The following is a 13,272-nucleotide window of genomic DNA, read 5'->3' on the forward strand; positions in this document are numbered from 1 at the left end:
TAAAAACATTTATACAAATTTAAAATATACCTATTTATAATTAATAATAATTGCACAAATAATCATATATGCATTAAATATTTAAGTATCATATGTGTGCCGCCATAAATTTGCCCAGCTAGTGCTAGGAATTTTTTATTTTAATTTGCATGATATATATCATAAACTGGTATTTTTATCCTATTACGAGAATATAAATTTTTTAAAATTATATTCATTTGATCTTGATATTATAGATTATGATACAAAAGATTTATAGAATTAAAATATTTTTAACAAAATCACGGAGGACAAAAGTCACTTCAAAAAAAGATTAGAATTTTTGTAGATAAAAAATCAAATAATAAAATTTTTAGTTATTATTTTCATGTGAAAGAGTTTAATTTATTACTAATAATTAATTTTAATATTCGTTATCTAAAATTTAAAACGATTTAATTTGTATAATTTTAATTACTTGTTAAGTCTGTCGCACAAATAGAAATAATTAATTTTTAGGGTAAAAAACCATAATAAGCCATTGCTCTCCCAAATTTACGTATATCAGCCAAACTAAATTTCGTTTCAGCAATAAGCCAGATGATATATTTATATAATTCGAACCAGGTTGGTTCGAATTGCGTTTGGTAATAAATCGAACTAGGACAGTTCGAATTACTTGTTGTGGGTTGTTAATAAATCAAACCAGCATGGTTCGAACTAATAATGAATGTAATTCGAACCAATCAGGTTCGAATTATAGAGAGAGAAGCTTGTGGAAGTAATTCGAACCAGGCCGGTTCGAATTACACAAATCCTAGTTCGAACCTGACCGGTTCGAATTAGTTGGAGATTGAGGCCTATATATATGGGTGTATACATGAGTTAGTCTCATTAGAGGGAGTAAGATGGCTAGTGAGGAGAGTTTTGTTGTTTTGGTTCACCACAGAGGATCTGTTAAGAGGAAAACCCATTCTGGAGTGAAGTTCACAGATAAGAATCCTCTCTGTATTGTCGTTACTCCTACGACGAGCTATGATGACCTTGTTAGAGCTGTACTGACGAAGCTCGGTTTGGAGGGTGCAAAGCCGGTTAAGAAGATTTTCTATCGCATTCCAATCACGGTGCTACAGAATACCGTGAAGTATGATTGCTTCACGATTAGTAGTGATGTGGAATTGCAAGTAATGTTTCTTTGTCGGCGGTAGTTTCCGAAGGTGAGGACACCAGAGTTGTTAGCACGGCTGGTTGATGTGGTATCCAGCTCAGGCGGTTCGAACCGGAATACGACCAGTTTAGCCACTCCAGCAGGTTCTAGTTTCCGGCCTGCCGTTGCTTCTTCCTCCATCCCTGTGTATCCACCAGTGGTCCAACCTGTCGCCTCCCCGTCTTTTGCTGTTGACCGCAATGGTAGCGTAGGCGACGAGGGAGGGGCAAGGGAAAATATGCCGAACGATTTAGTGGATATTGCACCGGTTGGCGTTGGAGATGGATTTTTGGGTGATGCAGAGGAGGATGACGTCGAGCTGGATATGATTGACGATGACAGCAGTGATGATATTGGAGGGAGTGAGCCTGCATTGGCGGTAGGTGGTTCTAGCTCTGGCACACAGCAGTATCCACCATATTTTTCCTCTCTGGACTTGGATGCCATGAAGCAGGAGGGGGTTTCTGGGCACTCAGTTGGATTCAGAGCTAGAGATGCGGAAGGGGCTGCAGGTCTGACAGAGTTCCAGGTTGGTCAGCAATTTCAGGATAAAAATGAGGCCCTGTTAAGTGTCAAGACTTACAGCATCCGGCGAGGGGTACAGTATAATGTGGAGTCTGATTATCATCGGTATGTGGGCAAGTGTTCTGAGTTTGGGAATGGGTGCTCATGGTTGATTCGACTGAGTCTACGGCAGTGCAAGGGCATTTGGGAGGTCAAACGATACAATGGACCTCACACTTGTCTTGCCACCTCCATATCCAGTGACCACAGGAGTTTGGATTATCATGTGATATTGGCGTTCATTATGCCAATGGTTAGGGCTGATGCATCCGTTAGCATCAAGGTGCTCCTGGATGCCACGGCAGCACACTTTGGGTTTAGGCCGACTTACCGGAGGGTCTGGATGGGGAAGTATAAGGCTATTGCCCTCATCTACGGTGACTGGGATGAGTCATACAACGAGCTGCCCAGGTGGGTTTTGGGAGTCCAGTTGACGATGCCTGGAACTGTTGCAGTCCTAAGGACTAGCCCCTTTCGAGTTGGAGGGCAGGTAGACGATTCTCAATGTTATTTTCACAGGCTTTTCTAGACGTTTCCACCTTGCATTGAGGTATTCCGCCATTGCAAGCCGCTAATCAGCATCGACGACACCCATCTGTATGGCAAGTATGGGGGAACGTTGCTCATCGCAATTGCACAGGACGGGAACTCCAACATTCTACATGTTGCATTCGCACTAGTAGAGGGTGAGAATGCTGAGTCCTGGACATTCTTTCTCTCCCACCTTCGTCAGCACGTGACACCGCAGCCGGGTCTGCTGGTTATATCGGACAGGCATAACGGCATCAAGGCTGCGCTAGAGGCTCCTGATGGAGGTTGGTTACCTCCATCTGCATACCGCGCATTCTGCATTCGACATGTAGCTGCTAATTTTGCCCTAACCTTCAAGGGCAAAGATGCACGGAGGCTTCTTGTGAATGCGGCATATGCCAATACCGAGGTTGAGTTTGATTACTGGTTTGATATACTGCGGTCTGAAGACCCGGCGATGTGTGAGTGGGCGAACCGGATTGATTATTCATTGTGGACTCAGCATCGTGATGAGGGTCGGAGATTCGGTCACATGACGACGAATATCTTGGAATGTGTGAACTCAATCCTCAAGGGTGTCAGAAACCTACCTGTATCCTCACTAGTGAAGGCAACATATGGAAGGCTTGCCGAACTATTTGTTCGCAAGGGGGGAGAGGCTGAGGCCCAGATGGGAACCAGACAACAATTCAGTCAACACTTGGTAAAGTGTATTGAGGCAAACCTGAAGACGGCGATGTGCTTCACGGTGAGTTTGTATGACAGGGATAATTCCGAGTTCACCGTGGCAGAAACCACTCCGACTGGTTCCTTCTCATTGGGTAGCTACAGAGTATCGCTTGCCTCTCGGACATGTGACTGCGGCTACTTCCAGGCGCTTCATTTTTCCTATCAGCACGCGCTTGCATGTTGTGCCTACTCACGGGTAAACTGGACTACTTATGTTCACAGCGTGTACCAGATTAGTTCGCTATTCAGTGTGTATCGGATGGGATTTACCCCTCCCATTCCAGAGGGATTCTGGCCACCATACGACGGGCCTACTGTCATACCGGACCCTGACAAGAGGCGTGCGAGAGAGGGTCGTCTGAGGTCCACTAGGATACGAACAAATATGGACGAGGCAGATCCGAACCGTCCAAAGAGATGTGGTCTATGTCGCCAACCCGGACACACACGATGGAGTTGCCCACAGCTTGGTGGATCGTCTTACACTGGGGGCCCTTAGTAGCCATGTTATTAGCGTTAGTACTTATTTTAGTTATGTTTTAATGTTGATTTTTCTAATATAATGTATTGTGCATGCTGCGTTAAGTAATTAATATGTTATGTTTCACTTTGAGTCTTCTGAATAATCCCCTAAATGCAAAATTTAATAAATAAATGTATGTAATAGACTGTTTAATGGTGCGATGATGAAAAAAAATATCACTGATAAAACAGCTAAACATCATTTTTCAAAGTATATATCAATCAACAAACAACAAAGGAAAACATCTCTAAAATAAGAACAAAGTAACTCAGCTCCAAAATAACAACAAATTTATACATTAATGAACTCTAAGGAACAAAATACATGAAAAGTGAATCATCTAAATAGATGCGAGCCCGTAAAGCAACGACAGGGAACCCGTGCTCTCTGACCTCTGCGGATAAAAGGCTCCTCATCCTCGATCTCATCGGTGTCCTCGTCCGGGGCAGGCTGTGCTGGTGGCGCAAAATGGACGGGGGCAGCAGACGACCCAGCAACAGACTCTGAGCCCGCAGCGTAGGCAGATGGTGGGGTGCCTCCCAAACCAAAATGATCACCAACAGAAGTCGTAGGAGGCTCGTTCAAATCAACATCTAAGGGTGCCTGCGTGCCGGATGTCTCAGCACGCCTCCTGGCCGGCACGTCCTCCTGCATGATGGTGGTAATGTCCGCTAGAAACTATGGACTCCCGAAGTCCGGATCAAGCGTATCTGCGCCAAGGAAGTCTGACCACTGTGATCCCATAATAACTAATGGGGTACCCTCCTGCTGAGGATGGTCATGGGCGGGTACACCGACAAAATAATCCCCAAGAGGCCCAGACCCAAGTCCAATGTCACCAGGCTCACCCCCATCACCCATGCCTGACCCATACCACTCACCTCCATGTCCGCCATCGTGGGTACTAACACCACCAACTGCAACAGCCTCGGCACCATCCCCGCCCTCCGGACCATGATGATCGTCGTCATCATCATGGGGGTCACGCTGACGTACGTCTGCCGCACCACGCCCTCTCTGTCTCCCTCGCCGGCCTCCTCGTCCGCCTCTAGCAGGACCAGCATCGTCATCATCGTCAATAGCCGTATCTAGCCACCTCCACTCACACTGGCTCCGTCGTGTTCCCACACGAGCTCTCCTCTCAACCCTCCGCCTGTCAGGCATGTCCTCAGGACGATCCATGTCAGGAACTCGCCCGGCACCCCGCTGTGAGGCCTCAACTGGAATAGGAACGGCTCTCGGATCCCCCAACTGCATATCCGGAGACAGGAACCTCTTACCATGCTGACTCCACCACTCGAGAAACAACTGCGAGGGTCCAGGATCGGCAACAACATCAAACCTCAGCACCATGTCCGCACGGGACTCCCAATGCATATGCCACCTCCGAAGATCATATGGGAACCAACGATCGCCGCCTCTGCCGTCCTTCGACATCAGAAAGTCGATGTTCAGTGCAAGATTCGGAGGGGGCTGCACCCCTCCGAACTGTGGAAGAACCCTATCAATCTGATGCCACTCTATGACGGCAAAGTATATCAGCGACGTCACAGACCGCCACAACTCCATATGCCTAGGCTCCAGAACCTCTGGATGCACAACCTGAAGTACCTCGGGAGTGCTGTACGGCATCCAGATAAACTGCACAGAAAACTCTCCATATTCAGGGCATATCATAAAGTCAGCTAAAATAAAAAAACTCATTGAGTAGCATACTCACCTCGCTGTCCTGTAACCGGTCTATCCTAAGCCTCCACATCTCCACTCTAGGACCCTTCTCGCTAGCAGAAGGGTTGTATCCTGACCACCTGCATAATACATGTGTCGTATGGCTAGTTAAATGTGTCTTAAGGGTTTCTAATACATTAATAATGAACATGTATATATTTATACTAAAATGAAATAGAGAAGGCTGGGTAGAGTACCTCGACGCCAGTGGCCAGCTGATCGTGTCAAACCCAGATGGCCTAAACTGAGGAAATCGCCAGAAGATCCAAGACTGAAGTAGCTGAAGTGGACCCGCTAACTTGACCACATGTCTGTTTGCCACTCGGCACATACACCGGTACAACCATGCCAGTGCTGCAGAACCCCAGCTATAGGTACCCATCTCCTCCAGCCTGGCTACGTAGGGAAGCCATCTAATGTGAATGCGGTTGCCAGACTTGTCCCCAAATAGCTGCGTACCCAACAATATCATAATGTACGCACGGGCATATCGCCGCACAGTCTCGTCATCTGCTCCATCGGGGCACTCACCAAAAGTCTCCTGAAACCATCTGCAGTTCACTGCGTACTTCTGAACCTGGCTGGAAGGAGGCACCACTCCAAGCAGCTCCTGGAACCACACCCAGGCTGGACGGCCGCCCTGGATGTATAAATGGAACTCTGACAGGCAGCCGCTCACGTAACGCCCGTCCACTGGCAAACCCAACTGGTATGCCACGTCATGATGTGTGATGGTGCACTCTCCGAACGGCATGTGAAAGGTGTGCGTCTCCGGAAGCCATCGCTTGACAAATGCACTGACAAGGGTCTCGTCTAACCGGAACCATCTATCGTTCAGCCTTGCAAGATGGTATAGTCCTGCCATCTGCAAGTACGGAACGTATCTATCATCTAGTCGCATGCCCTGCTGCCGCCGCATGCTCCTAATGCATCGCTGGGGCTGCACATGACATTAACCGCATTGTTATAACCAACTTACATAAAACAATTAGCACATTCCACTAACATAAACCACCAACATAAAACCGTCTAACATAAAACCGGCTAACATAAAACAGCTAACATAAAACCGGCTAACATAAAACCGGCTAACATAAAACCAGCTAACATAAAACCGGCTAACATAAAATAGCTAACATAAAACAACTAACATAAAACAACTAACACAAACTACTAAGATAGAACAACTAACATAAACCAATAATATAAAACAACTAACATAACCCACCAACTAAACCACCAACATAAAACAACCAACATAAAACAACTTGCGTTAACCATTAACAAAAACCGCTACCATAAACCACTAAAAGAAACCGCCTACATAAACCACCAACTAAAGCACCATCTAGCATGAACATGCCACTAAAACCGCATGCAAAACCAATAACTCAAAAATACCACTACCACGAACTTATTTTTGTACTAACCTCCTCGTTGATGACCCATGCTATATGAGCGACTCCGTCCAAGCGATATAACCGTGCCGGATCGTCCCCCATTCAGCAGAGTATTCCGTCCAGGTCTTCGTCGGAGAGAATCTGGGTCGTTTTCTCTGGGATTTGGTGGGGTTGGGGAAGGGAAGAATGGTTCGAATGAGGCTGATTCGAACTCCTTATATAGCCGAATCATGAATAATTCGAACTAGCTTGGTTCGAATTACTCTTCCATGAAATCGAACCAGCTTGGTTCGAATTACGTGCAACGCTTTCCAATGAGTAATTCGAATTGCCTTGATTCGAATTATGAGCGTTTCGAGTTCGAACCTCCTTGGTTCGAATTATGCTCATACCATTCTTACCCTAATTCGAACTTGACTGGTTCGATTTATTCACGTTTGTAGTTCGAACCACACTGGTTCGATTTATATATAAATATCCCTTGGCTTATTGCTGAAACGATTTTTGTTTTGGCTGATATACGTAAATTTTGGAGAGCATTGGCTTATTATGGTTTTTTACTCTAATTTTTATGCTTGCTATTTAAAAATAATATTTTTCTCTAAGTATGTAAAAATATAATTAGATATTAGCATAAAAAATTATATTGATATTTATAAAATTAACTCAAAATTAACTTTTTTTAAATAATTAAATATTAATTTTAACTTTTAATCATAATATTAGTATTCTCTCTAAATTATATTTAATAAATATTTGAAAGAAGAGAAATAAAAATATAAATTATAAAGATAAGTATTGAAAATTTAAAATTAAACAAAAAAATAAAAAAATATGTATATAATAATAATATTTTTTATTTAAATTATATTATTTTGTTAATTTTATTTTTTGTAGAACAAAAAAATAAAAAAACAAAGAATGAGAAAAAAGAGAAAGAAAGATAAAGATGAAGACTGAGAGATGGAGTTTGCTAATTTTAAAAGAAAAAATTTATTTTAATTATAATAAAAAATATTGGGTGACACATTTTGATTTGTCAAATTATTAATATAAGATATAAATTATATATAGAGTGAGAAGGATAGAGAGAAAAAGAAAAAGAGAAAGAGATAGATGAAAGAATCTAGGAAGGGAGTTCATTAATTTTGGAAGAAATATTTTCTTTCAATTTTAATAAGAGAATTTCATGTGACACATTTGGTTATTAAATTAGATAATAATATATAAATATATAATAAATTATATATAGAGTGAGAAGAGTAGAAAGAAATAGAAAAAAAGAGAGAGGTAAATGAGAGAATTTAGGAAGGAGGTTTATTAATTTTAGAAAAATATTTTCTCTCAAGTTTAATAAGAATATTATGTGACACATTTTATTATTAAATTACATAGTAATATATAATATAATATATATTATAGCTATATTTCAATTTCAATTTCAATATTTCAATTTTAATTTTAATACAATTAAAGAATATTATGTGGAGAGAGAAGAGAGTGTGGACTAGTTTGTGGGAACTACAGTGTCCACCAAAGGTCAAAATCTTCCTCTAAAAAGTTCTCCACGGTGGTCTGCTTGTCTGACACCAATTATACAATAGGTTGCTGACGATCAAGGACATCTGTCCGATTTGCCAAGAATTAGGAGAAACGGTAAATCATTGCATATTGGACCGTAAGTTTGCAAGAGAAATTTGGAGAAAAGATGAATTTGAAAATTTTCTCACTTTCAACAACTCTAAAGATTTTCGGAAACATTGGACGAAGCTTATAGAGACGCTGAAGAGAAGACCTAATTAAAAGACAAACATCGCTCTTATTACAATTCTTGCTTGAAAGAACTGGATAGCACGAAACCTTAAAATCTTTGAAGTCAATGATTTTTCTACTGGTGTGCTCTATTCATCTGTCATGAAACTCCTTGAAGAATTTGAAAAGAGAAATGAAAGATACTTTCGTTGCTACGTAGATAGATTCAGGTTGTCATGTTTTGATACTTGTAATGGGTTAATAGCGTAATGGATTAATGGGTAACCTTTTCATTTCATTAGCTGTCCAGATATGACCTTTATCTTTTGTATATTTATTTTACAACTATGAATATATAATTAACTTAGAAAAAAATGTCATATTACACATTTTGATGATCAAATTTATAATTAATTATTGATAATGATATATAAAAGAGATAGAGTTATTGAAGGAATGAGAGAGATAAATAAAAAGAGAGCGAAGAAGAAAGAACTCTTTAAATTTGAAAAAAAAAAGATTTAATTTCAATTGTAATAAGAGAGTGATATATGACACATTTTAATTGTAAAATTAATAGAAAAAAAGATAGAATTCTTTAATTTTAAAAAAATTAAATTTAATTATAATAAAAAAATAATATATAATATATTTTAATTCTAAAATGAATAATATATAATAGATAATAGAATATAACAGATTCTTAGCTTCTTCTATGCATGCACCAAGATCGTGATGAAATGACCTGAGAATAAGTGTAATATTTGCCCGTAGTTTTCCCGGTTAATTAGGTGGTTTTTTGGCTCCTTTAATTTATATGTCAGTATTCAGTAAATGGTTTTGTTAAAAAATTAATAAAAAAGTAGTCCATTAGAATTAATTAATTAAAAAATAAAAAATTTGTTGTAAAAAAGAAAAAATAACTTTTTATTATTTTAATTTTTTTAATTTTAAAATTAAAAATGTAAAAGATTGATTTGAGTTAGTTTATATTATAGTTGATTTTCTGATTTTTTTTTCATTAGCAAAATATTCTCCGTTATTTTTTTACAAAATTTTTATGTAGCCGTTGCTATCATTAAAGTTTAAATACTTCAGTTATTAGACTTGAAAAAAAAACTTCAGTTAGGAATTACATACACAATATTATATGTATGTTTAAATGACATGGGCGTATGATGCATGTATTCGTTTGGCTGTAAACTCACTATTATGCATGGTCAGTTAATCTTAATGTATGATTAATCTTAGTGTATACTGCTATATAGAAATAAACAATAGTATAATAGTATTACTGTATTAATGATATTATAAGAATAATTTACAGGTTAATAGTTAGTATTATGAAAAGAAGGAAGAAGAAGATCAATGATGATAATATTGCGACACGTTAATTAAATCCCGAGCAAAATTAAGTACTAATTCTTGCACAAATAAAGTTAACAAATCAAATCTGAGCATAAAGAATTTCATATTGGTGACTAGATATGGTATATTGCGTCTATAATTTGATGTTTAATTTTTGTTTAATTTATTTTTTATGATAATTTTTAAATATTTAATAATTATTTATTTTTATATTTTTAAAATTAAATATTAATATTTAATATCTTTTAGTAAATTAAACAAATATTTTTAAGGACCATAACAATCATTAATATATTTTTGGTAGTACAATATATTACAATGATTTTATTTTTGGTACATTCGGATATTTTTGGTACAGTATCTTAGCATGCAGCATCTCTTGTTTTATATATCTTTGGCATCAATAATATTATATAACTTTCTAAAAAAGATTGCGAATTTTGTGCGAAAGAAATCTTGAAAATAGATTGAGAATATAAAAAAGAATAAATTCGGTGATTGAATAATAATGACAGTTGTATAGCAAATTAGCAATGGCATGGTTGTCAAGCAATGATGGAGGTTGCTAAGTTTATGTGATGCACAAAAGCATACCTAATGTTTGTCTTATAAATTTTGGTGAGGTCAGCGGCTTAACTTTTCAAGAAAATGTCAACATGATGAATAATATATATTTTTCATGGTTGATAGGTAAGTGTCACCGCTTGCACATTATAGTAAAAATTTTTAGGGAACCAAATTTTATTGTCAATTTCTATTTCTATTTCTTCTAAATCCTTTTTGGTACGAATGGTAAGAAAATTAACTATATAGGAATACAAATCAAAATACAATATATATACACATTAAATTTAATACACTTATTATAACAAGAAATAACCTAAATAAGATTTTTTAATGATATTTTTTAATTTTATAGATTAAAAATTAATCTATTACGAATTTAAATTTATTATTAACGAATAAATTATTATATATACAATAATATTTAAATTTTTGATATTTTTTAAATAAATTAATAAATTAATTATTAGACTAAATTAAATCGAGTAGAAATTAAATCAGATATTCTGATTTATACTATTTTATATATTTTTTGCTTAGCTGGATGCAATATTTTTTTCTCATGTTGTTTGGTCAAAAATTTGGTAATTAAGTAATTAACGTAAAGAAGGAAAGTGGAGTAGGAAACCCACAGAAAGACAGTGTGGTGAAGTTGTGATGCATGCATATTGATAAGGATACTCCATACAACATATGGAATATATAGATATATAAATTTTAAATTTTTATAAAAAAAATAAGGATATATATAATATAATATAATATAATATATTTTAAATTAATTATAATAATATTTTAATATTTTAAATTTATTTTTAAAATATATATTAAAAATACGGTCAGACACATTAATATATTATAGTATTTAAATATGTTTAAATTAAAAAAATTCTTTTTTATTAAAATATAATTAAATGCAAATATATACAAATTAAATACAAAAGATACGTGTATTAGATTAATATTGATGAGTAATATGTGCGAATTATATTCGACATGTAGATACTACAACTCAACAAAATGTTCATATTTTATGGCGATGAAGTGAGAAAAAAATAATTATGTAAAATATTTAGCTTTACAAGTTTATTGTAGGGTAAATCACCTCAATAAACTAAATGCATATCAATATTACCTGAATATCCCAAATTAGAAAATGCTGTGTTAAAGTCTTAAAGCACATTTTTATATAAATCGAATCCAATGAATTCAAATTAGGTAAAAAAACGTTGTTGAATGAAAATTGAATAAAGTAGATTCGAATTAAGTGCATGGTTAAAATGCTAATAAATCAAATGGACTTGCTTCAATTTACAAATCCGGGTAAATTGAATTCAATAGATTCGATTTAACTAACTGAAAAAACGCCCAAGATAATTCGAAACCGATAAATTCGATTTGATGGTTTTGTAAATCGACACCCATTGTTTCGATTTACATGTTAGTTTCGTCTCCCATAATTCGAATCTAATGGATTCGATTTGCATGGACTTTGGCTATATATACAAATCGAATTTATTTCATTCGAACTAGTAAACCCATATACCCCACACCCAACCCCACCATCCAGATCCTAAAATCTCTAAAAGCAACGCAACCCGGGAATAATCGAATATGCACACGTGGAGGACGCCGATCCAAATCGTGAAGTCGCACATATTGTTGGTGCCGTCCACCTCGAGGTTAGTGAATTTTTTTTATTTTATTTTTTGAAAACAAATTAGTCATTGTAGTTGATTAGAATCATTAGTTAGGGATTATTAAAAAAAAAAACAAAAAGCAGATATTAAAATTTAGTTCATGTTAGAATTAGTGAGTTATTAACTATAGAATAAGGTTAACTATAGATTTATGAATAAGGTTATCAATAGATTTTTTTTAGTGTGTTAACAAAAAATAGATTTTTTTTCGACTTGTGAGGCGCTTAGGCAATTATTGTGTACCCGTGGAGGATTATATGCCGTATTTTTTACTTTTTTTACCTTGAAGAATTAGATCATAAATTATGTAGTGATTTGTGTTTTATCTATGAAAAATTGGTAGGGCGTTATTGTAAACATGTTTTTAAAGTTAGCACATGCAGTGTCTATGGTGGTTAGAGTTTTTTATGCATTGAACACTTTTTTATGACGATTGTGGGAAGGAATTTTCTATAATTATGCAACCCCATCAATGCATCAGCAGCATGAGACGGCAACATGGTATGATGTCGGATGAAAGGATCATTCCGTACTTGTAGATGGCCGGTTTGTATCATCTTGCAAGACTGAACGAGAGTTGGTTTCGATTAGACGAGCCATTGGTGAGTGCATTTGTAGAGAGATGGCGGCCTGAGACGCATACCTTCCGCATGTCGTTTGGGGAGTGCACGATTACCTTCTAGGATGTAGCGTACCAGCTCGCGCTCCCGATCGATGGTCAGTATGTTAGCGGATGCCTGATAGACTTTTCATGATATATAGAGGGTGGCCGGCCAGCGTGGGTGTGGTTTGAGGAGCTGTTGGGGGTGTTGCCTCCTGCAAATAGTATCGACAAGTTCACAGTGAAATGCACATGGTTTCAAGAGACGTTTAGTGAGCTTCCGCAGGGGGCAGCCGAGGAGACGGTTAGGAGGTATACCCTTGCGTATATCATGACACTCTTATCGACGCAGCTGTTCGGGTACAAGTCAGGTATTCGCCTCCACATCTGTTGGCTATCTTACGTCGCCAAACTAGAGGACATGGGTCAGTACAGTTGGGGGTTTCCTGCACTGTCATGGCTATACAAGTACATGTGTCGTATGGAGAACAAAAATGTCATCAAGTTGACTGGTCCATTGCAGCTCCACTAGTTGTGGATCTTCTGGAGGTTCTCTGGATTCCGGCCGGACGGATTTGATCATTTTCATTGGCTGTTGTGTCGAGGTAGTCTCCTTTTAGTTATGC

This window comes from Arachis stenosperma, chromosome 9, assembly GCF_014773155.1.
Source record: "Arachis stenosperma cultivar V10309 chromosome 9, arast.V10309.gnm1.PFL2, whole genome shotgun sequence".
Classification (NCBI taxonomy): Eukaryota; Viridiplantae; Streptophyta; class Magnoliopsida; order Fabales; family Fabaceae; genus Arachis; species Arachis stenosperma.